This window comes from Anolis carolinensis, chromosome 4 (assembly GCF_035594765.1).
Source record: "Anolis carolinensis isolate JA03-04 chromosome 4, rAnoCar3.1.pri, whole genome shotgun sequence".
NCBI lineage: Eukaryota > Metazoa > Chordata > Lepidosauria > Squamata > Dactyloidae > Anolis > Anolis carolinensis.
The window spans coordinates 151,946,608-151,972,319 of record NC_085844.1 but is presented as its reverse complement, the minus strand read 5'-3'; the positions used below and the strand labels follow the sequence as shown (position 1 = coordinate 151,972,319).

The 25,712-nt window shown below is 42.5% G+C and overlaps 2 protein-coding genes across 14 annotated transcripts in view; one reads left to right on the top strand and one right to left on the bottom strand.

Moving 5' to 3' along the window:
• The window catches only part of hfm1 (helicase for meiosis 1), a 121,662-nt gene that overhangs the window by 90,614 nt on the left and 5,336 nt on the right, over window positions 1–25,712 (bottom strand). For 8 of the 11 annotated variants that reach the window (XM_062978012.1, XM_062978002.1, XM_062978010.1 and 5 more), the window contains exon 2: window positions 121–193. The gene's annotated coding sequence lies outside the window, so the exon portion shown is untranslated. Of the gene's footprint in view, window positions 1–120; window positions 800–17,971; window positions 18,230–25,712 lie in introns of those variants that run through there. The other 3 variants (XM_062978004.1, XM_062978007.1, XM_062978003.1) reach the window with 2 other exon arrangements.
• The window catches only part of cdc7 (cell division cycle 7), a 48,209-nt gene continuing 40,609 nt past the window's right edge, over window positions 18,113–25,712 (top strand). For 2 of the 3 annotated variants that reach the window (XM_062978018.1, XM_003220101.4), the window contains exon 1: window positions 18,113–18,227. The gene's annotated coding sequence lies outside the window, so the exon portion shown is untranslated. The remainder of the gene's footprint in view (window positions 18,228–25,712) is intronic. The other variant, XM_062978017.1, reaches the window with a different exon arrangement.

Sequence of the window (25,712 nt, the reverse complement as noted above, 5' to 3'; positions counted from 1 at the left end):
GAAGTAGAGACAGCAGGAGAATCAAGGAAAACATGCTGTTAGAATAATTCCCTTCAGAGAAATCATGATGCCAAACCATTCCTTCCAGCTACCACTCTCAAACAGAGAATATTTATTCACCAGTAGATGAAGTTCAGCAGACAGTCCACATTAGAATTTGAATTTTCACCTTCTCCTGTAGTTTTTGAATTTCCTGGGGAAAAGGAGAGAAAATATAAGTAAAGTAAGTGTTAATCCAAAGATTTAGGTACTCTCGAAAAAAATGGTTGTTCTAGCTAATTCTATTCTATGCATTTCCCCCTCCCCTTTGCTCTTCCCCAAACAATTGTTTACAGTCTCCTTTGGTATGTCTGCATTGTATAAACCTGGTTACTTTTTCATGAGCTGTATAGCTATGCACATCCAATCAAATCTATTCTATTCATACATTAAATGCATTCATGCCAAGATATGATTCGGGAATGGAACCCATCGTATATTCTGGTCTTGCAGCTATTCTAAATATAATTTTAAAACTCTAGCTCCTATTACTATTACTGGCTCACTAGTGTATTAGAATCAAGCCTCAACAATTGAACAGTAGAATTTTTTTTTGGTTAACAGAGACAATAATGTAATCTGACATCCTACTCAAACTTCCTTGTCTTCTCTGAGCTTAGGTTGCAGTTCTACATTACTGGGTGAGTGGGTGGATTTTCTCACTAACAATTTATTGTTCTGAGTTATCCCTGTTGTAATCATTAGTTTTACAAAATTCATGTTCCTAGTAGAGACTGTAACTGCTTGTGCTTTTGGAGTGTCAGTCTCTACCAGGCTGCAAGGACCATAATCCTGTACCCATTGCAGTTTCCCACAGAGTATATACTGTTACTGTAATTTAGTTAAATAATAATTCTAAATTTTATCTTAACTTAGATTTATAAAGCCTGATTATCCCTCATGCCTTAAATAGGAAAGGACATTCAAATAATAGAATGAGATGGCTGACTTCATTTGTTATGAGGTGAATAATGGGTTAGACTGCAGTTTTTATTATTCTTCACCATTGATAATGTTTGCTAGAACTGATGGGAACTTCAATCTAACAAGATCTAGAGGATCACATATTAATTCTTCTGACTTATTATGCAACGTGAACAGGAGAAACAATTTGCGACTTAACGGTAAATATTGTTTATAGAAACATGTAAGATGTAGGTAGGCAAAAGTTCTGGTGCAAATCTAAAACAATCAAGTGTTTACCTTGTTTCAGTTTACTATTTGGATCTTCCATATACATAGTACTCATCTATATGGGCATTAAAGATCGGACTCACCCTATGTTGGCTACTTTGAGTATTGCAGATTAAACCAAGTTAATCTAGTTTTGCCCCACTTTAGTAGAAATCAGGGGGTGCTCTGAAGTATTTTGAAACTCTGAATTATCTTGCAGCTTCAGAATGGTGTGGGCTGCAGGACTGAGTCTGATTTTGGCACTGTCCACATGGCACCACACCATCATGTTTTCCAGGGAAGACCAGGGAAAAGTGGATAGATCGTGTATATGTCACTGCCATCAGAGCTCCCAGCCATAGTGGTGGCCCCTGCTTACATCAGCAGAGGTGACTGTGACCGGGAAGGAAATGGGAAAATTGGCCCCCTACTTCTTCCTATCATGCCTTTGCTGATGTCAGCACTGGGGCCCTGCAATGGTCATTGGGCTCACATGAAACTTTGTGGCTAGTTGGGACTGACTATGATTACATGGAAGTTCTGATAATGGTTCAGTGGGGCTGATGCGATCTGCTCTGTACTGGTCCCAGATTTACCAGTCAGTGTAGACATGGCTATAGAGAGATAATGGACAAACATGAGGACTTCTCCTTCTGGATCTGTCATTGTTGGATGATCCTGGCATGCTGAACAAGTGTAGAGCCAGCATAAATGGCTATCACTAGACCCAAACATTAATCTCCTCTCCCTCTATGTAAGGACCATGGCTTATTTCATTTTGTGTTTTGGGTCTTCCAAATACATTTTTAGAGTCCTTGAGATTATGGTGTGAAATGGATGCTTTCTGCAGATAGTGGTTTAGACATAAAGGGAACTTCCTCCAGCAGAAAAATCCTCTTTCATGTGGAAGAACTGTTGACAGAAAAAGTTCTTCAATCAGAAGATTATAGTGATTATAGTCTTTAGAGTCAACCCTCCAGTGGTAAAAAAATATGATACTCTGACCTATTCAAAAGACTTGCACACTTTGTCTAGTAATGGTCAATTAAATGAGTACTGAATAGGTATTCCAGTGTAGAGTTCCTCCATTTTTATTAGGTATATTTCTACAATATATCATGATATTTCAATGGGTTGTGCTTTATTGCAGTGATTTCCACATCTTCTAACATTCCTCAATATAAGCGCACCCACTTTCCCCACTTTGATCCCAGTTACCACCAGCCATTCCAAGTGTGACATCAAATCCAATAATGCTGAATAGAACATTAAAGAGGGTGACTCACTCCAGTCTAAGAAAAACAAATTAGTGCATTGCCTTACAAAAGTATCAAGCTAAAATGTGTTTCTGCTTTATTTTTTTTAAAGGCATGGAAAAACAAGCAACCCCTCAAGGACTTAAAACTGCAAAAACAAAGAGCACAGACTTTGCCTTCTAAGTCTATGTGTTTGAGTGTTTGACCGCTTTCAGTTCTCATTTGCCTTTGGATACTATTGGTAGCCAACATTTAACCAGAAATATTTTTCAGAAAATCATTAGTGAACAAATAACCACAATATTAGTGACACTATCTATAGTTAATGTTATTACTGCATCAAATATAGATTTACACACTGAAGTAGGGATAAGGCAACCATCCGACAGTTAAATGTACTTACACCATCTGTCTGGAAGAATTCAGCAAGACTGATCATTTACAGAAAATATGCAAAACAGTCCCTCAAATCTGATCTGTGGATATTCTGTTCTGGCAACATGATGTGGAAAGAAGTGAATAATAAAGCTCTACAAAATCATGTTTGGGATGGAGTGTAGTTAAGTGGCATAACTAAGGGATGCATGGGGATGAAACGTACTGGGTGACATCGCCAGAGGAGGTGATACCAAAATGACTGAGCAAGATACCACCCACACCCAGGAGTTATCAGCAACAAAGAAGAAATCCTCTTCAATAAACCACAGGAGGTACTTTCCTCCCAGGTGCCCTGCAGCTTCCTCTTGGATTGCCCCAAAATTGAGACAATGTTGCTACGTCATCAAGCTTTCTAAGGAATCTTTGATGCTGCTTGATGCAGTGGTAATGGAGGGGGGTAGAGGTCAAGGAAGGCTGGATACTCTACTGTTGATCAGTAGGAATGTTGAGGGGAAGATGGAAAGCAAGAGACCCACAAGAGCAATGCTGTCAGTTGCAGCAGTGTCTATGACAAAAAAAAAACCAAGTGAAGGAGACAAAATCAGGATTGGAAGGGCCTGAATTTGTGACAATGAGGGCCCTGTAGGCTCCCTTTGGGAGGAGGCCCATGGGGTGATTCCATGAGTAACCTCAATGGGTGACACCAACTTTAGTGATGTCATCTGTGTGACTGCTTACTAACGGAATACTTTACTGTACTAGAACCCAGGCATTATAACCAGCAATTATTTTACATTAAAGATGAAATATTTTTGCCTTGAAGATGTTCCACCACAATACAGTCATGTCAATTCGCAAGCATTTTCTGAGTCATGTATTCCAATGAATCAATGCTAAAGCACATACCAAGTCATGCCAGACTAATCTGATCTCTTTTTTTGATAGAGTTACGAGTTGGGTCGATACAGGGAATGCCGTGGATTGTACCTGGATTTCAGTAAGGCCTTCGACAAAGTCCCCCACGACCTTCTGGCAAACAAACTAGTAAAATGTGGGCTAGACAAAACTACGGTTAGGTGGATCTGTAATTGGCTAAGCGAACGAACCCAAAGGGTGCTCACCAATGCGTCGTCTTCATCATGGAAAGAAGTGACAAGTGGAGTGCCACAGGGCTCCGTCCTGGGCCCGGTTCTGTTCAACATCTTTATTAACGACTTAGATGAAGGGTTAGAAGGCACGATCATCAAGTTTGCAGATGACACCAAACTCGGAGGGATAGCTAACACTCCAGAAGACAGGAGCAGAATTCAAAACGATCTTGACAGACTAGAGAGATGAGCCGAAACTAACAAAATGAAGTTCAACAGGGACAAATGCAAGATACTTCACTTCGGCAGAAAAAATGGAAATCAAAGACACAGAATGGGGGACGCCTGGCTTGACAGCAGTGTGTGCGAAAAAGACCTTGGAGTCCTCGTGGACAACAAGTTAAACATGAGCCTACAATGTGATGCGGCAGCTAAAAAAGCCAATGGGATTTTGGCCTGCATCAATAGAGGAATAGCGTCTAGATCCAGGGAAGTCCTGCTCCCCCTCTATTCTGCCTTGGTCAGACCACACCTGGAATACTGTGTCCAATTTTGGGCACCGCAGATGAAGGGAGATGTTGACAAGCTGGAAAGCGTCCATAGGAGGGCAACTAAAATGATTAAGGGTCTGGAGAACAAGCCCTATGAGGAGCGGCTTAAAGAGCTGGGCATGTTTAGCCTGCAGAAGAGAAGGATGAGAGGAGACATGATAGCCATGTACAAATACGTGAGGGGAAGTCATAGGGAGGAGGAAGCAAGCTTGTTTTCTGCTGCCCTGCAGACTAGGACACGGAACAATGGCTTCAAACTACAGGAAAGGAGATTCCACCTGAACATCAGGAAGAACTTCCTCACTGTGAGGGCTGTTCGGCAGTGGAACTCTCTCCCCCGGACTGTGGTGGAGGCTCCTTCCTTGGAAGCTTTTAAGCAGAGGCTGGATGGCCATCTGTCGGGGGTGCTTTGAATGCGATTTCCTGCTTCTTAGCGGGGGGTTGGACTGGATGGCCCATGAGGTCTCTTCCAACTCTACTATTCTATGATTCTATACTGCAAACCTGGTCTGAAATTCTCTGCCAAACTCAATTGTCCCAAGCCAAGTGTTTCCTGGAAAACCCAGGAATTTTAAATATCTGTATTTGTATATACAGTAGAGTCTCACTTATCCAAGCCTTGCTTATCCAAGCCTCTGGATAATCCAAGCCATTTTTGTAGTCAGTGTTTTCAATATATCGTGATATTTTGGTGCTAAATTCGAAAATACAGTAATTACAACAGAATATTACTGCATATTGAACTACTTTTTCTGTCAAATTTGTTGTATAACATGAAGTTTTGGTGCTTAAATCATAATCTAATTTGATGTTTAATAGGCTTTTCCTTAATCCCTCCTTATTATCCAAGATATTCGCTTATCCAAGCTTCTGTTGGCCCGTTTAGCTTGGATAAGTGAGACTCTACTGTACTTACATAATGAAAAATCTTGGAGATGGGGCTCAAATCCAAACATGACATTCATTTGTTTCATAGACACCTTGTACTTTTGCCCATAATGTAATTTTATACAATACTGTAAATAATTTTGTGCATGAAACAAAGTTTGTATACATTAAACCATCAAAAAACAAAAGCAGCATTAGCTCACCCATCCATGTGGACAGATTTTGAAGTATTTCATATTTTGAATATCAGGATAAGATATACTCATCCTATAGCAGGGAAGCTATTTCTATCTTCAGTTTAATTTATATACATTTGAAAAGAGAAAACAGCAAATAACACAGGGAAGCTTAGTTCACCTTTGACCTCACTGATGGTTGGATTCTACCTGACAGAGTGTGGCACCTGCCTGGGGCAAAATATAAATTTTGTTTAATTTGATTCCTTTCAAGAATAAGGACAATTGGCATGCAGGATTTTCTGCCTCATGTGCCCGAATAACTTAACTGATTTGGGTACTCTCCACCTTGACTTGGGTGAGTGAAGAGACAGTGCTATATGAATACTGTTCAAGCACATTGTATGTGTGTTTTCCTTCAAGTCACCTGTCAACTTACAGGTGACCCCATCAATTTCATAGGGTTATCTTATGCAAGATATACTCAGAAGTGGTTTTGCCAGTTTCTTCCGCTGTATTCCTTTATACAAAACGCAGCATGAAGTAGTTATTTGAAGATTTTGTGAAAAGAAATGGGGGGGGGGGGGGAGGTGAAGTAGACTAAGTTATGAAAGTTCTTTCTGTTTACAATTTGCAAATTTTAAGGTACTTTCCCTTCTACTTGAAAATAAATGTAAGGTTTGAGAGAAGACCTGAATAAAGAGAAAATTAGACACATTTTCAATTTCAGCAGAAAAGCTATAATTGCAGGGGCCCAGGAGGAAAGAAAAAGACAAACCAGCGACATTCCAGGCTCACCACCAATCCCGGTCCAAAGAAAGACTTAACTATAAACCTCAAACTGTTTGTTTCAGAGAAAAAAAAAGCTTGATTTACTTCTAGCTGAACAGGCTCTCCGGGTGAATATTCCTCAGGAGGGCAGAAAGACAACCTTTCATAAGCTGCAGTTGCTTTGAAATTTCAGTTACATTTTGCATATTTTATTAAAATGTCATTTTAATAGATTTTTTTCTTGCAGTATTATTTATTACAGGGTACATAAGCATATGTTTTCCAGTATAAAAACAGTATGATTTATGTATATAGATGGAATGCACTGTATAATTGTAGGGAAATATTTGTATATTTGGAATTTGTCCTAGATTACATTCTTAGCTGGATCAAGGAATGTGTTCCTCATTTTGCCAATAGTGGGTTAGGGAATGAAATCCAAAACTTTAAAGAACACCAAAACTTTAAACAAAACAAAGCTTCTCCTTAACAGGCATTGAAATAAGATACACAGATTCGCATTCATGTGTAATGCTGGCTTTATATATTTTCTACGTGTTGCCAGCCAAATTATTTTGGCAAGTAAGGCCAAACAAAACTAAATCACCCCCTGACTTTCTTCTTCTTTTTTGTCTTCTACACCAGTAATTCTTAAGCAATTGGATGGGAGAAGCATTTTTTTCTTCAGTGCTCCAGGGACCATATTTGAGTTTCTTTATTTCCTAAAAACTATCCAAAGACCAGAAGCTGATATCTCAGAAACATCAGTCCTTAGATTACCAATCAGACTACATTGCTCTATATCTACATACATTTCACCAGCTGCCACCCAGCACTTTAGAAAAAAAACCCTCAACATATAGTAGAAGATGGTGCTTTCAAGTGGTCTCTAGAAAGCTAAAAATGACCTACTTGTGTCATTGCAGACATGCAAAAATATTTAAAAGTTTGATGAAATGTTAGAATCATTTCTTTTTTGTGTCATAGGAAGATATCTCCATTTAGATGTTATTTCTGCCTCTAGTGTCAAATATGTTTGTTAAAGAAAGAATGCCTAGAAACACAACCATTTTGTAAAGGCAGGCCTCTCATTCTGGCCCTGCTTAGAATGGTACACATCCGATTTAAAGAAAGAGAAGGAAGAGGATGCCCAGAAGTATCCATCCTGATATCTTCCAGATGTGTTGGTTTATATGAAGTAAGAAGGTACAGCCAGCTAATCACAGCTCATGGGATGATGCAAATCGGGACTTATGACCATATCCAGGGGGCTTATATGTAGGCAGAGAGAACACCAGTTAGGAAAAGAGGAATGAATAAGATCTAAATAGGATTTGTGAAGTGGGAAAATATTTTATTAGTTTTTAATGTTGTTGTTAAAGTTCTGTATATGCTTTCATTTAAAAATTGAAAAGTAGAACTGGTAATGCTCCACAACACTGAACTGATCAATACAGTCCCTTATTCAGTGGATAGGTCATGTTTAAGATCAAGTAACCTGATTCATGGAAGAATTCTGAAGATAAAATAGCAAAGTGTGTGACAGGAGCTCAGGGCTGAAACAGTGGGACTAGCCTGAATCTTACTAGCATCCTAGGACCACATCAGATGCACCCCCCCCCCCCCCGTTTCTACACACTGTAAAAATGCATTAAATACAGAGTCCCATAGAGCCCATTATACAACACAAAACTCATTCTGGCTGTTCCCCGTGGGACTCTGTCTTAAAAATTGTGTTTAAATTGTATAGAAAATGAGATTTTAGGAGTCAGGTAGCAATCGTCTTCAGAACCCTCGATTCGCACAGAAATGGTTAAAGGCACTTATTTACGTGTGGGATGGAAACTGTCAGACTTCCCCATGTTAGATCATTTTTGTTGCATTAAAGAGTGGGGTATTTCTGTACGGAGTCTCAAAATGAGCCTTGATGCTTCCTTTCTTACCAGTAATATTATGGTAATATATTAATATTAAAAAATATTCTTCAGGAATTGCGCAGTTTTGATATATCGACAATTTGTTGGAGCATGTAAAAATCAGTTGGTGAGTGTGTTAACTGAAAATGCAAAGCACAAAGCTAATTGGTTGGACTACACCCAGGGAGCTAACTGAGCCTGGGAGTTTACTGAGCCTGGGAGTTTTAGCAACAGTTACAGTTTTCTGCTAGAACGCAGTTTGGAAAGGAGCTGGCTGCTTGGAGTTGTTTGTTGTTTATTCGTTCAGTCACTTCCGACTCTTCGTGATCTCATGGACCAGCCCACGCCAGAACTCCCTGTTGGCTGTCGCCACCCCTAGCTCCTTCAAGGTCAAGCCAGTCACTTCAAGGATACCATCTATCCATCCTGCTATTTTGTGAAAGTGATCCACTGCATGACTATTAGCTTCCACCCACTAGACTCAAATCAAGGGAAAGCTTCATGAGAACCACCACTCCTCTTAATGTTCCTCCAGCAACAGCAAGAGTATCCCTCTGGGCAGCTAAACCAAGCAATCCCAACTGGATGGCCCCCCATGAGCGTCTGCCTCCAGGGCCAAACTAAGAATGCGCAACTTGGAAATCCCTAAACAGACTCAGAAGTGGAGTGGGCAGAACAAAAGACAACTTGGCAAGATGGCACTACCTGGAGGAATCCTCCACCTTGTGTGGCTGTGAAGCAGAACAAACAACTCTGCATATGCATGCTTGCCCACAATGCCCTGCCTCATGTATGGAGGAGGAGTTGTTTAAAGCTACGGACAATGCAGTCACTGTTGCCCGCTTTTGGTCTAAAACTATTTAGCTGCTTGTGATTCCTTTATTCAATCACTTTTAAACGTATTTATTATGCAATGCTTTTGACACGAAATAAATAAATAAATCTTGCCCTTGGCCGAACTCTCTTCCTTTTTCCTTCCATCTTCCCCAGCATTATTAGCTTGGAGTTAGCAGCCGGCAATATTTGTCTTTCTGTGCAGGGGCTTACCAAGAGACGTTTGCTCCTGGGCTGCTGGAAGAAGACCATTTGCAATGGACATCTAAGGACTATTTGAATCTCTCTTAAAAGGGAAATTGTGTGAGTCAATTCAACTGCTCATATGACTATATATGTTGCTGAGTTTTGAAGAGTAAAACTTATTATTATTTAACTGTTCATCTGTGTGGCATATATTTTCTTTGGCAAGACAGTAGGTAGACTGGTCAAACGTGAATTACGTGTGATTTTCATTCTGCCACACACTTTGCTGTGGCTGTGTTTCCACTTTTTTTCAACCTAGATTTACACTTCACAATTACAAAGTTTCTCTTTTACAGTAGAAACAGACAAAGGGGGGTGAGTATATTATCCGTTTCCCTTTTAAGCGAAATGGAATGGGCCGCTACAGTAAAAGGAGTATTCTCCTACTTCCCCCCCCCCCCCCATGTGATGAGGTCCCTAGCCTACAATTCCTATTATGAGCTGGGTATGATTAATGATCCAGTGTGAAGTAGTGATTTTAGCACTGTATTATGACTCTAAAGAACAAAGTTCAATTCCCTACTTGGCCATAGAAACCCATTGGTTGACCCTAGGTGACACACCCTCAGCCCTAGAAAATCCCATGATAAGGCTACTTTAGGTTTGCCATAAGTTGGAAAATTGGAGGCACACAACAACAACAACAACAACAACAACAACAAATACATATGATGATAATTATATACTAGCACATATAGAGAGGCACCAGCTAGGAGAGGTTAGATGAAATATGAAATAAAAAATAATAATAATTTGCACAATATTTGTATTTTTTAAAAATGAATGTTCTTCAGTTCCCCACTATGCTCATAAAAGGGACACAAGTACAAAACTGGCACCCTCTTTTCTCTCTTCAAAACAAGTCCCAGGTAATGCTATAGAGGGTTTTTCATCCCCAGTGCTTTCTAACTTTAAAACAATTGCTAGAGTATCAAACTTCAAGGGCATAAAAGGAGGCATAAGAAGGGACTGAGAGCTTTCTCTGATTCTCCAGCCACAGAATCATTAGTACTTCTGAAACAGGAGAGAACTAGGTATTATATAAAATAGCTTCAGGGAGCAGCTCAGAACACTAAGAGACCTGTCCACAGGCAATTTTTTCTAAAAGAAAAGAATGTTTTCATACTGCTCTCCTCCTTTTAATATTTTAAGCCACATGCCTTGAGTGCTATATGTATTACTTTTCTATCCAGTATAAAATGCATGTCTTTGATAGGCTTGCTTTTGTTTCAGGGCCCTGATGGTGTTGTCTGCTGTGGGCGCCATAACTGGATGCTCTGCCCATTGGGACGCCCTACACACCTTTCTCAGGCTGTAGAAATTGGAGAGAGGTGGGAAGAAACATTGTTTTCCCTGTATATCTTTCTTTGTTCTTCCGTACTAGGCATGAAATGGTTTTCTTACGAACTGTTGTGCTTTGTTCTTTGCAGGTTGCTCTTTAGAGCTGAAATAATGGCTGATAAAGTGAGAAGCTACCGACATGAGGCTTTGTTGCTCCCTGCCATGTCTGTCTAATCAGTCTTTGCTGGGCCTGACTCTTCCACCAGGTCACTTTGGTGTAAAAGAAAAGAAAACTGTTCCCACTGACACTAGTGGAGACAACAAAGCTACCTGTGTATGTCATGAAAGAGAGCCATACTTCATGGATTTACAGAAATTAATACAATGGCATGCACCTTTCCTTAAAAGACACTTGGTTCATTTGAACAGGCCAGCCAGTACTCAGTGAAAATCAGCTGAATGTTTTTCACAAAGCTCCGATTGCCCCACCTTCAAAGACCCTGTGGAGCTTAGAAATTATTTCTTTCTTTTTTTTTTTGCTAACAAAGGATATAAGAACAATTACAAAAATGAGCAGTTATGTTGTGCATTGGAAAAGAGGGGCAGAATTCTATCTGGCTGTTGAGGAGGACCGAAAAAGCAGCTGGAATGAGCTCTGAAATTGAGCAATAAGGCAAACAGACAACAAGCAATAACTTTAGCCAAATGATATACTAAGTCCCAGCAGTGCATTCAGTCCAATCTACTCACAATCCTGGTCGAGACGTTTATTCCAAAGAACAATATTTTATAGAACTTCAGAGTAACACGTACGAAGACAAAGTGCACATGAGCAATATCTAATGCATACATGGTAATCCTGATCCAGGCCTGCAGCCGGGGGGGGGGGGGGGGTGTTAGGGGTTCAACCCCACCCCCCACCCCAAATTTTCAAGTAAAAAAAAACCTGGTTTACTCATGAATTTTAACTGGTTAACCAAATCCCCATGCTAAATCTATAAGACGCAAAAAATTAAGAGTCCCTCCAGGCACTATCTCAAGCAGATAGATATTGACAGGTCTGAACCCAGGGGGCGGGTGGGTCAGGGGTTCAACCCCCCCCCCCCCCCCGAAATTTTCAAAACCCCTCCCGAATTTTTTTTCTGGCTATGGCCCTGTCCTGATCTGAGATCTACGTGTTTAGTACAGAATATAGCCAGAGCGTGTTTGGTGTTTAAGAGGATGTTCTCAGGGTCTGGCACTATGACAGGTATGGGTGGTTGGATGTGGCTCCTTGGGCTCTTTTCTCAGGCCCTCCCCTCTCTCTCGCCATCCTATTCTTCCTTCCTACTTCCCTCCCTCCCTCCCTGCCTTCCTTACTACTTACTTCCCTCTTTCTTTCTTTCTTCCTTCCTTCCTCTTCCCTTCCCTTTCCTTCTAGCCTTTCATCCTTCCCTCTTTCCTCCCTCCTTCCCCCTTTTTCCTTCCTTCTCCCTTCCCTCCCTTCCTTCCTCCCTCCATTCTCTTCCACCCTTCCTTTCTTCCACCCACCCTTTCTACCATCCTTCTCTTCCATCTCTTCTTTCTTTCATTCCTTACATCCCTCTTTCTCCTTCCTTCCTTCCCTCCTCCCTCCTCTCCCTTCCATCCTTCTCTTCCTCCCTTTCTTCCTTCTCCTTTTCCTCTCTCCTTTCCTCTTGGGGGATGTTTAGCTGGGAGACAAAAGGGTAGAGAAGGGAACATGAGAACCATGTTTCAAGATTCCAAAGAGTGTCCCCTTGTGGAAGAGGGAAGGGGAAACTGACTTTCTGCTGGCCTACAGACCTGGGCACAAGGGTGCAAAGACTTCCCATGGCAGAGAAAGAGATTCAACTGAAAAGATTAGGAAGAACTTCCTGAGAGTAAAGATGTTGGAAAGTGGCATAGGCTGCCTATGCCTGGGAGTACGATGGAGTCTCCTTCTCTGGAGGCTTTTCTGCAGAGGCTGTCTATTGGGAGTGCTTTGATTGTGCCTTCCGGCATGGCAGCTCTAGGATTGTATATCGGGAGTAGGCAATATGGGGGTCTAATGGATACACTTTTTCTCTCCTGTCCACCATCTCATCCTGACAAAAACCAAACCTTTTGGGATCCAAATATTTCCCATCTTTCCTTCACTTTCTGCCTCCGAAAGAGAAGCGGAAGGGGAGGAAAGGGCGGGGAGGGGGCTTGGGGAGAACCCTCTCCCTCCTGGCTCACCCACCCCACTCCAGCCCACAATGCGGCCCACAAGTTAGAAAGTTTGCTCAGGCTTGCACTACGATCATAACTTCTAATTTTTGGCCCTAAACACATAATGTTATAGTTACAGTATTTCTAGCATAACAAAAATGACAGAGCTCAGCAAACAAAGGATACCTCCAGGCATAACAGTCAGGCAAATACCTCTATGTAAATAGTACCCTCACTGAGTGACGTTGCAGCTACAAGGCTATTCAATGCTAATCAAGCTTGCTAATTGCAACATTCACACTTGCTTCAAATAGACACAGGTTCTTTCTCCCACCCCTGGATATATATATACACTCCACTTGCCTCATTTCCAACATACCCGATACCAGATGATAGCTGGGAAGTAAGCTCTCAGGTGCCTCTGGCCGCTCTCGTTCTCCTTCTGGGCAAGGCACGAGGCCTCCTCCTCCTCCCCTGCCACCGCTGTTTCTTTGGCATCTCTCAGATAGTGATGAAAATAAAGCAGTCATGGACCTCCATGCTGCACCCTCTTGCTGCCCCTTGGCTTCAGAAGGGTTTAGTTGGCCTTTAGGGGCCTGTTCTCCACCCCACCCTGCCCCGAAAGAGAGAGGCGAGAACTACCTCCCTCTCCATTCTGCTCTCTTTCCAGGGAATTACTTGGCCTTCTTCTGCTCCTCCTCCCATAATTTCTTCTACAAGGAAAACACAAAGAATTTTCTTTCGGGAGACTGAGGCTTAGTGGTTGTGTGTGGGAAAATTATATCTAGGGAACTGTGAGCCAAAACATGGAAAGGTATGTTGTGAGATTCAGAGCTTCAGCTTCCATTCCAACCAACCAACCACAAATTTAACATGGCCTCTGTCTTTATCTCTCTCTTTATCTCTATAGTTGCCCTATAGCACATTCTCTATAGAGCTCAAAAAATATATGCAACAACTGTGTTTAATCTGTGTTTGAAACACAGGTGCCATCTACATTGCCATATAAAATCCATATTATCAGTTTTGAACTGGGGCCCCTTCCACACAGCTGAATAAAATCTCACATTATCTGCTTTGAGCTGGGATATATGGCAGCATGGATTCAGATAACCCAGTTCCAAGCAGATAATGTGGATTAACTGACTTGATATTCTGGGAGCCCTTTTCACACAGCCGTATAACCCAGAATATCAAATCAGAAAATCCCACAATATCTGCTTTGAACTGGGTTATCTGAGTCCACACTGCCATATATTCCAGTTCAAAACAGAAAATGTGGGATTCTATTTAGCTGTGTGGAAGGGGCCTAAGTTATATGGCTGTGTAGAAGGGCCCTTAATTATATGGCAGTGTATTATCATATAATGCAGTTCAAAGCAGATAATTTGGATTATCTGCTTTGATAAACTGTATTATATGGAAGTATAGAAAGGGACCACCGTTTTATGTGAATCCAATGTGAATAATCCTCAGATTTAATCATCTTATTTTAACTGAAAAATAATTAAACTACTATTAATGGATTGCATATTTTATGATTTAATAAACCTTACTTTCTTTTAACTACCTATAAAGTTTTCTATTTTCTTCTACAATAACTTTAATTGTTTTAGTCTGGGGGGCATTGAAAGCATCTTGAAATATAAAATTTTTGGGAGGATAAACATTTTGACCAAAACCGAATTACCTAGCAAGGCTAGAATTAGGCCCCTTCTACACAGGGCTTAAAATACGAGAAACTGGGATAAAAGGTGGGTGGCTATCTAAATGACGCTTACGGAAAACGCACACTGGATTGCGGGATCAGCTGAGAAACACGTGTTAGAAAGGTCCTCTTTAAATTTGCGATCGGCCAAAAAATGAACTGCTACGGAGAACTGTATAATCCCAGCATTAAAAAAGAAAACACAAGACCTGTCTGTGATACGCTGGTGTGGACTGTTCTAATCCTCATTAAAACAGTTGATGAGAGAGGTAAACAAATGGAGCTATGGACACACAGGTGGCTAAATGAAAGCACAAGAGGACAGCAATTCCTGTAAGAACTCTCTCAAACTATTCCTTTGTTCTCATATTTATGAAATTAAACAGACCTTTAAACAGAGCATGGCAGACAAGTGACCCCAAAGGGAAGCAGAGTTCAAGAAAGCAAATAGAAAAACAGCAGGAGGGTTAGGAATAATGACCTCACCCTCCTGCTTGTGTGCACATTTGTATATCTGCATCAGTGCTTGAGGTCCAACGCATCTCTGAGCATCAATTTTTAAAAATGAAATTTTTGATTTATGTCATGCGTCCATTTTGAAAAATTTGCTATAACCAAGCCTTTCAGGACTCCAAAGGACCATTTACTGGACTGAGAGTTCCGTGTTTCGACTCACTCTCCTTAAGGTACAGCAATTTTTTTGCCCCACTTCTTTTGCCCAGATTAACAAGCTGTCTGGAAGGGCCCTTAGTTACTTCTATTTGATGAATTTTGGCTTCAGTCCTCTACTGATAAGTTTATAGTTTCTAGGTGCTGGTTGCAACCTGTGTTTTATTATTAATATTCCATGATATTAAAACAAGAATATTACAGCATTAAATTAATTTATCTTTCACACAAGTGGAAAAATAAGACAGAATGTAGTATTTAACCCAGTAACATGGCATGCAAATACTAAACTGGTTAATTGGCTGCAAACAAACAAGGATCAGAAGCCAAATTTAAACCAGGATTTCATGTTGTCTTCCAAATCCCGGGCTACAAATCTCTACAACAGAGACCCCTTCTACACTGGCATATAAAATCCAGATTATTATATTTGAACTGGATTATATGGCAGTGTAGATTCATATAATCCAGTTCAAAACAGATAAAGTGGATTGTCTGTTTTGATAATCTGGAGTATATGGCAGTGTAGAAGCGGCTTCAGAAAACCTGCATTACAGCTATTAAATATTAAATGTCGTCTTCAAACTGGATGATCGTGCCTTCTAACCCTTCATTAACGACTTAGATGAAGGGTTAGAAGGCACAATCATCAGGTTTGCAGACGACACCAAACTGGGAGGGATAGCTAACACTCCAGAAGACAGGAGCAGAATTCAAAACGATCTTGACAGGTTAGAGAGATGGGCCGAAACTAACAAAATGAAGTTCAACAGGGACAAATGCAAGAGACTTCACTTAGGCAGAAAAAACGAAATGCAAAGATACAGAATAGGGGACACATGGCTCGACAGCAGTACGTGTGAAAAAGATCTTGGAGTCCTCGTGGAAAACAAGTTAAACATGTGCCAACAATGTGATGCAGCAGCTAAAAAAGCCAATGGTATTTTGGTCTGCATAAATAGGGGTATAGTGTCTAGATCCAGGGAAGTCATGCTACACCTCTATTCTGCCTTGGTCAGACCACACCTGGAATACTGTGTCCAATTTTGGGCACCACAGTTGAAGGGAGATGTTGACAAGGTGGAAAGCGTCTAGAGGAGGGCGACAAAAATGATCAAGGGTCTGGAGAACAAGCCCTATGAGGAGCAGCTTAAAGAGCTGGGCATGTTTAGCCTGCAGAAGAGAAGGCTGAGAGGAGACTTGATAGCCATGTACAAATACGTGAGGGGAAGTCTTAAGGAGGAGGGATTGTTTTCTGCTGCCCTGCAGACTAGGACGCGGAACAATGGCTTCAAACTACAGGAAAGGAGATTCCACCTGAACATCAGGAAGAACTTCCTCACTGTGAGGGCTGTTTGACAGTGGAACTCTCTCCCCCGAACAGTGGTGGAGGCTCCTTCTTTGGAGGCTTTTAAGCAGAGGCTGGATGGCCATCTGTTGGGGGCACTTTGAATGAGATTTTCCTGCTTCTTGCAGGGGGTTGGACGGGATGGCCCATGAGGTCTCTTCCAACTCTACAATTCTATGATTCTAATACAAGAAGATATGAAAAAACAGAAAAACTGCAAGTTTTTTTAAAATGGAAAAATGAAAACAGCTTCATCAACAGCAGCTTTCATTAAATAACTTTTATTGTACTGGAAGATATTCAAATGTTCTTTACAAATCTTCAAAAATGTAGATACATTCTTTTAAAAGGAATATTAAAAGGAATTTTACTCTGTTGAAGCGCATTTGGGTGCTGGCCTTTATCTTCTCTGTGTGTGTATAATTAATAAATTCTTAAATTCCGAACACAAAATATGGACTATATGACTAATGTTGAAACAAATAAATTTAAATAAGCTAAATGTGTTTGGGATGTAAATTTGAAGTAATATGTAAAAGACAAAAATTACAAAAAATACCTGCTATTCCATATGTTGGGTAGCATTCTGTTCAGTGCTTTTAAAAATAGTTGCACATCATGTAAAAACTAAACGACAAAGTTTAAGGTAGCTTGTGTTTGCTCTTTTAATATTTATGCTTGCAACCTTCAGTTTAAATGCAGTGGAAGGTTTGTATTTGACCAGGAGTCTTGCTACAAGGAGCTACCTTGTAAAGTTAACCTGCTCTGACAAGCCCCAGATGTTGTTCTTTCTCCAGACCAATGACTTGATGGAGCTCAAACAATGATCATGGAACTATGATTTCCACATTTGGAACTGCAATATCTGTGTATTTTCCCATTTTCCTATCTCTCAATAGGAAAATGGGAAAATGCACATAGTGGATTTTGGAACTGAAGCTTCCAAAATGTTCAATAGCCTTGATTTCTGAACCTGTGTGCTGATGTACAACAATGTGTAACTGTAATTTTAACATTGTTTTATAAGTCGTCTCTTTCCAATTCTTTTCAAAAGCAACTGTTTTATTACATGTTTTATGCAACATCCTTACAATTCAATGATGTTTGTAAAGTCGCAGCTCACTGCTTCAAAAAATGGCTAATGAAAATTTCAGTTGATATTATCTATATCGCCATATAGATATAGATATATATTTGCTCTAGCTGCTCTGATTTGATTTAACCTTTCTTAAACTCATTTTCCACTACAGTGGAATCACATTAGATTCTTTGTTGAGACTTTGTTGTGTCATACTTCGCATTCCTTTCAAACTTCTGGTTGGCTGAATAACTCCAAATTAATGCACAATTTTCCCAGTACACGTATCATTTCTGCTGCTTGCTTTCAGGTACAGGAACTACCTAAAGCTGTAGTCCTATACACACATAATCAGAAGTAAGTTCAATTGGACACACTTACCTTTGCGAAAGCAGGCATTTGAATTTACTGTTAAAATTGTCTACATTTTTACTTCTCATTTGGTTGAGAGTAATCCATTCACCAAGAGACCAAAAACAGTTAAAATAAAGTCCTTTGTGATGTAATCACTTGACTACTAGTATATCAACTGAGTCTGTCAAATGTTTACATAAAATCTTCCCAAGAGCTGTTGAACATCGATTCTCTCCAAATGTTGGTGAAACAGAATGGATCTGAACCATACCTAGAATGAAAGGTAAAAGAATTCCTGTTTCATTACCTATTTCTTTAGATGGCCATTATCCAGGAAAAGGATATGTTTGATGTTATTTGCAATAAATAAAGAAATTATGAATTAATACAGAAATGAAGTACTCCAGCACAAGCTACGGAGTACACCAACAGTGCTCTATACTATAAACAGTGCTGTACACTATACTATACTACCCTGTTTCCCCGAAAATAAGACATCCCCGAAAAATAAGACCTAGTAGAAGTTTTGCTGAATTGCTAAATATAAGGCCTCCCCTGAAAGTAAGACCTAGCAAAGGTTTTGTTCGGAAGCATCTCCAGCGCCTGCCAAACAAAACACCAGAGCATGCAGGATTGGTAAATGTCCATACCAGTTGTACATGAAAATAATGGTAGTAACAGGAAATTTTTGATAGCATTCACAGTTTGTCTGGTTATGTTGGTTTGTGATGACAACTACTGTACAGTATATAATAAATGTTCATTTTTTGTTCAACAATAAATGTGAATTCTTCTTCATGGAAAAATAAGACATCCCCTGAAAATAAGACCTAGCACATCTTTGAGAGCAAAAATTAATATAAGACACTGTCTTATTTTCGGGGAAACACGGTATACTTTCTCCAAAGAATAAGGAATTAGTTTGGAATCTGAGATAAAATAATAAGTTAAACACAGCACTGGTTTCAAGTTTATCATTTCCATATGCCTTATTCCCTTGAGTGTTTCAGACACCTCTCATCTTCCTGTATTCCAACATTACCACAGTCTGGCTTCAGGCCTGGTCATGGGACTGAAACGGCTTTGGTCGCCTTGGTGGATGACCTCCGCAGAGAACTAGATAGGGGGAGTGCATCCCTTCTGGTTCTCCTGGACATCTCAGTGGCTTTCGATACCATCGACCATGGTATCCTTCTGGGGCGGCTCTCGGGAATGGGTCTTGGGGGCACTGCTTTGCAGTGGCTCCGCTCCTTCCTGGAGGGTCGTTCCCAGATGGTGAAGCTGGGGGGACACCTGCTCGGACCCCTGGCCTTTGACCTGTGGGGTCCCGCAAGGTTCCATTCTCTCCCCCATGCTTTTCAACATCTACATGAAACCACTGGGAGAGGTCATCCGGGGTTTTGGAGTTCGGTGCCATCTCTACGCAGATGACACCCAACTCTACTGCTCTTTTCCACCAAACTCCAAGGAAGCCGCTCAGACCCTAAACCGGTGCCTGGCAGCTGTGTCGAACTGGATGAGGGCTAACAAGTTGAAGCTTAATCCAAACAAGACAGAGGCCCTCCTGGTCAGTTGTGGGACCAATCGGGGTATTGGGTGGCAACCTGTGCTCGACGGGGTTGCACTCCCCCTGAAGGCGCAGGTCCGCAGTCTGGGGGTCCTCCTGGATTCATCTCTGACGCTTGATGCCCAGGTGTCGGCGGTGGCCGGGAGGGCCTTTGCACATTTAAAACTTGTGCGCCAGCTGCGACCATACCTCGAGAAGTCTGATTTGGCCACGGTGGTCCATGCCTTAGTTACATCCAGACTGGATTACTGCAATGCTCTCTACGTGGGGCTGCCCCTGAAGACGGCCCGGAAACTCCAACTGGTTCAAAGATCGGCAGCCAGATTTCTAACGGGAGCCGGCTATAGGGAGCACACAATGCCCCTATTAAAGCAGCACCACTGGCTGCCGATAAACTGCCGGGCCCAATTCAAGGTGCAGGTTTTGACCTATAAAGCCCTACACGGCTCGGGCCATACCTATCTCCGTGATCGCATCTCCTCCTATGAGCCAGTGTGGACCTTGAGATCTTCTGGGGAGGCTCTTCTCGTGCTCCCACCACCGTCTCAAGTGCGGCTGGTGGGGACGAGGGAACGAGCCTTCTTGGCAGTGGCCACCGGCTCTGGAATGCATTGCCAAAAGAGATCAGGCAATCCCCTACATTATCCAATTTCCGTAAGGAACTGAAGACCTGGTGGTGTCGGCAGGTTTTTGAGTAATTATATTGGACTACCGCCGATTTCTGAGCCTGAATATATTGCATAAGATTTCCCTAGCCTAAAATGATGCATTTTAATATATTGGGTTTATGGTTCCTGTCCCCTTGATCTGGTCATGTAAGTGTGATTTATTGTTATAATTGTATTATTTTACTTTGTTTAATAATGTGTATTATGTTGTTATGTAATGTTTGTGTTGCTTTTATGACTGTAAACCGTCCTGAGTCCCATCCGGGAGATAGGGCGGTATATAAATAAAGTTTTATTATTATTTATTATTACCATTTAAGAATGTTACTGCAAACAAAGAACCCAGAATTATACATAATAGATTGGTTTTTCTTCATATATGTTGGGGTCTTGCAAGCTATATATATCAGAAGAAGGAACTGGCCAACAACCCCTGAGTATTTGTTGCCAAGAAAACTTTATAAAAGTAATAGAATTGGCATAGGTTTTTCATGTCAGGAGCAACCGGAGTTGGCATAGGTTGACAGGAGTCTTGAAGGAGCATACATGCAGAATCTCAGAGTACAGCCACAAACGATACACTAAGTTATTCACACATACAATTACAGGATCTTAGAACTAGAAGGGGCCAGTAAGACCATCTAGTCCAGTGGTTCTCAACCTGTGGGTCCCCAGGTGTTTTAGCCCATAACTCCCAGAAATCTCAGCCAGTTTACCAGCTGTATTTCTGGGAGTTGAAGGCCAAAAAAATCTGGAGACCCGCAGGTTGAGAACCACTGATTTAATCCAATGCCCTGCAAGAATACACAGCTACAACTCCTCTGAAAGCTGCCTATCCAATTTCTATTTAAAGGCCTTCAAATAAGGTCTTTTCCCACCAATGCAGTCTATTCCACTGGTGAATAGTTCTTACAGTATAGAAGTTATTTAGATAGTATCTCTTTTATTGTAATTTGAATCCATTTGTCAAGGACAGAACGCCACAAGATTCAAAGTAACAGAGTTTATTAGATTACAGAACTCAAAAATGCCCGTAAAACACAAGGGCCAGGCAGTTTTTGCCTTTAGGAGCAAAAAGGGGCAAAAGTAAATGTTCAAAAGATAAACCGGATTAAACCGGAGTTTAATCCGGGTAAAAACAAACTGCTTGCTTCAGCCTGGGTATAAACGAAACGAAAGCCAAGGAACAAAAGATACAAAGAATGCAACTAATTGGCAGCAGATTCCTCTCTGCTGCCAACACTGTGCTTAGAGTAACTTGCGTCGCTCCCCCACACACACAGCAGACAGGATCTCCAACACGAGTAAATCAGCCAAGGATTGTAGCAGTTGAGTAGACCAGTTCCGTTCCGTAGATCAAAGCCAGAAGCAGACGTTTGTAGTTTTTCCAAGTCCAAGAAGGGGTGAAGACAAGCCGTGGTCAGTTCAGTCCGAGTTCTCAAAGCAGGAGATGGCGTCCGTCAAGAAGACGACGGAAGGTCAAGCTAATAAGAGTAAGCACAGGTTTGCACAAACAAATGCCCACACAATCCCTCCCGCCGTCTGACCCTGGATTCCAATCAACTTACGTCACAGCACAGGAAAGCACACAAGTCTTCAGGGAAGCGTCCCACACACACACGGATCCCAAGCGTTTGCCCAGATTACCTTGCCCAACGCAATTTGCAATTGCTCTCAAGCCCCATTTTATGCCAGTTACAAATCTTCATCACTGTCAGCTGTCCTCCTTAACCCGGGCGTTTCCTCATCACTTTCCTCGTCAGAGCTGGAACACCTCTGACTACGCCCAACAGCATCTCCAGCTGTGGATCCCGTCCCATCCCTCCAGCTAAGCCATGGGTCTAATCCTGAAGGTCCCCATTCATCTTCTGTCCCATCATGGCCAGTGGCACCCACTTCCTCCCTTACCCGAGTCCAATCCATCTCATCCTCCTCTGAGCTAACCAGCCCCTCCTCCATTCTCTCCGTAAACCCTTCGAAAGACTCCTCGTCAGATGGTGCTGCAAATATGTCTCGCAGTCTTTTTCTCTCTCGCTCCTCGAGAGTATCTGACTCTCGAGGAGTCTTACGCCCACGTCTGTCAGTAACAGAGCCATGAGGCTCAATCATAACACTATCCCCTCTCACAAAGGCCTCCTCCCCCGATGGCGGAGAAGTGGCAGTGATACCCTCCGCTATAGCACCACGACGACTAGAGGTATCAAGTTTCAACAGCGAACGATGAAAGACTGGATGGACCTTTAAACTAGACGGTAAACGCAAACGAAACGCAACAGAAGAAATCTTTTTAACGATAGGAAAGGGACCCAAATACCGAGGCGCAAACTTTCCCCCAGCCTGTTTAATATGTTTGGAAGATAACCACACCAAATCCCCTTCTTCCAACTCCTCCCCTGCCTGCCTGTGGCGGTCAGCCTGAGTCTTCTGCGTTGCCTTAGCTTCCAACAGTAAGCGACGGGCAACATCATGCAATGCAGCCATTTCCGAAGAGCGGTACACAGGGTCCGAAGAGACCACATTGGTCGACGGCGCCACACCTCCCCGTGGGTGAAAACCATAAGTTAGCTCAAATGGCGTATGCTGACTAGACGTGTGCACCGCATTGTTGTAAGCAAATTCCGCCACCGGTAACCACTTTACCCAAGCCGTGGGTTGATCTAAACAAAAACAACGCAGATACTGCTCTAAGAGCCCATTAACCCGTTCCGACTGTCCATCCGTTTGCGGATGGAAAGCTGAAGACACGTTTAACTTAGTCCCCAAACACTCATGGAAGTGTTTCCAAAAGCGTGACACAAATTGCGGAGCCCTATCTGAAATAATCACCTCGGGTGCTCCGTGCAAACGATAGATGTGCTTTGTAAATAGTAAGGCCAACGTAGGGGCCGCCGGAATGGTTGAACAAGGAATAAAATGAGCCAGTTTACTAAATAAATCCACCACCACCCAAATACAAGTATAACCCCCAGACTTAGGCAAATCTGAAATAAAATCCATGGAAATGATTTGCCATGGCCTCTCCGGAACAGGTAAAGACGATAACAACCCTCTAGGGCGCCCAACAGGCGTCTTACTCTGCTGACAAACGGCGCAGCTGTCACAAAAGCGCAGAATGTCTTGCCGCATCTTAGGCCACCAGTAGCTCCTGGTGATAAGCTGTACGGTCTTGAACCTGCCAAAGTGCCCAGCCATGGGTTCGTCATGGTGGGCTCTAATCACCTCCAACCTGAGGGTCCCCACTGGTACGTAAACCTGCCCCCTACGCACCAATACCCCGTCTTGATCCTGGAGATGTGGCAGTATGGTACGGTTACCTGCAGAGAGCAGCATCAGTTGCTCCTGAGTCCACACATCATCCTTCTGAGCCTCAAGGATCTGGTCATGTAACCCAAGCTCATTATCTACAACACACAGAGAGGCAGTAGGCAAGATGGTCTGACATACTACCTGCTCATTGGTCTTAAATTCCGGCTTGCGGGATAAAGCATCGGCCCGCAAGTTTGCCTTCCCCTCCACGAACTGCACCTTGAAGTTAAACCTGGAGAAAAACAAAGCCCAGCGGATTTGACGCTGGTTTAACTTCTTTGCTGTTTGCAAGTGCTCTAAGTTCTTGTGATCAGATCTGACCACGATCTGGTGCCGTGCCCCTTCAAGCCAGTGCCGCCACACCTCAAACGCCACCTTAATCGCCAACAACTCCTTCTCCCATATGGTATAGTTCTGCTCGAAGGGTGTTAGTTGCCGCGAGTAAAATCCACAGGGACGCAAGGTCCCTGAGGAATCCTTCTGAGACAATACAGCCCCCAACGCGTAGCTAGAAGCGTCCGCTTCTACCACGAACGGTCTGTCAACATCAGGATGGGTTAGTATGTTGTCCGATTGAAAACTAGACTTTAGTTGTAGAAACGCCTCGTGAGCTTCCCGCCCCCACACAAATGGCTGTTTCTTGCGCAGAAGCTGCGTCAAAGGTACCGTGAGCTTTGCAAAATTCGGAATAAACTCCCGGTAGTAATTAGCGAAACCCAAGAACCTTTGTACATCCTTCTTAGACTTCAGCTCCTGCCATGAGTTGACGGCGTCAACCTTATGTGGGTCCATTTTAAGTTCCCTACCTGACACTACATGACCTAGGAACTCCACTTCAGGCACATGAAAGACGCACTTGGAAGCCTTGGCGAAAAGCCCATTAGCCCGCAGTCGGTGCAGAACCTGCTTGACATGTTGACGATGTTCTTTCTCGTCCTTAGAAAAAATCAAGATATCATCCAAATAAATCACTAAAAATTGGTCAATTAGGTCCCTGAACACATCGTTCATGAACCTCTGGAATACCGCAGGAGCATTACAAAGCCCAAAAGGCATGACTCGGAACTCGTGGCATCCGAAACACGTGTTAAATGCCGTCTTCCATTCATCCCCTTCCCGTATACGGATTAAGTTATAGGCCCCCCGCAGGTCAAGCTTGGTAAAGACCTTAGCCCCTTGCACCCTTGATAACAGTTCCGAGATTAAAGGGAGCGGGTACCTATCCCGAATGGTGTATTTGTTTAGGATCCGATAGTCACAGACCAGCCTAAGTTCCCCAGTCTTTTTGGCTACAAAGAATACTGGTGCCGCAGTTGGAGAACTAGATGGGCGAATAAACCCCTTGGCTAAATTTTCATCTAGAAACTCCCGCAAAGCTTGCCTTTCCGGTACAGTCAAGGCATACAGCCTCCCTGCTGGCAGTTTCGCACCTTCTGCTAACTTGATGGCGCAATCATATGGCCTGTGCGGTGGTAATTTGTCCGCTTCTCTTTTACAAAATACATCAGAGAACTCCCCATACTCAGCAGGCACTCCCTCCATATCAGAATGAGTAACATTTAGAGTGCAACAGTCCTGCCTCTTTAAGATCACTTTACGTGTTGCCCAATCTACTTGTGGGTTTACTACAGCTAGCCAATCCATCCCCAGGATCACATCATATCTAGGCAAGCTCGTAATATCCCACACAAACGTTCCCGTTACTCCCTGCACCTCCCACGTTACTGCTGAGGTTTCATGGTTAACCACCCCAGTCTCCAGCAGTCTCCCATCTGCTCCTTCCACCCACACGTCGCATGCCTTGCGCACTCTAGGAATGCCATGCTTCTTAGCAAACTCAATATCTACATAGGAGACCGTAGCCCCTGAGTCCAGCAGTGCCAAAGTAGAAACAAGTTCCCTTCCCCCAATAGATAATGTAATGGGTACGAAAACATGCTTCCTCCCCTCAGTTGACTGCTTGAGGAGCCCTAGTGCGTTGGACTCACGTCGCACTAGGGCTGACCTTTTCCCGAAAGCTGGGAAGGTTTCACATTACAATTTTTGGCAAAATGCCCAGCATTCCCACAGTACAAACACAAGCCCAGCTGCCTCCTACGGCTCTTTTCCTCTGTAGACAGCTTTTTAAAGACCCCAAGCTCCATGGGCTCTTCCCCCATCACCACAGGTGCCCTGGTTACATGCATGGGTGGCGCACACATTGCTTTTGAGTGTTTACGAGCCTCGA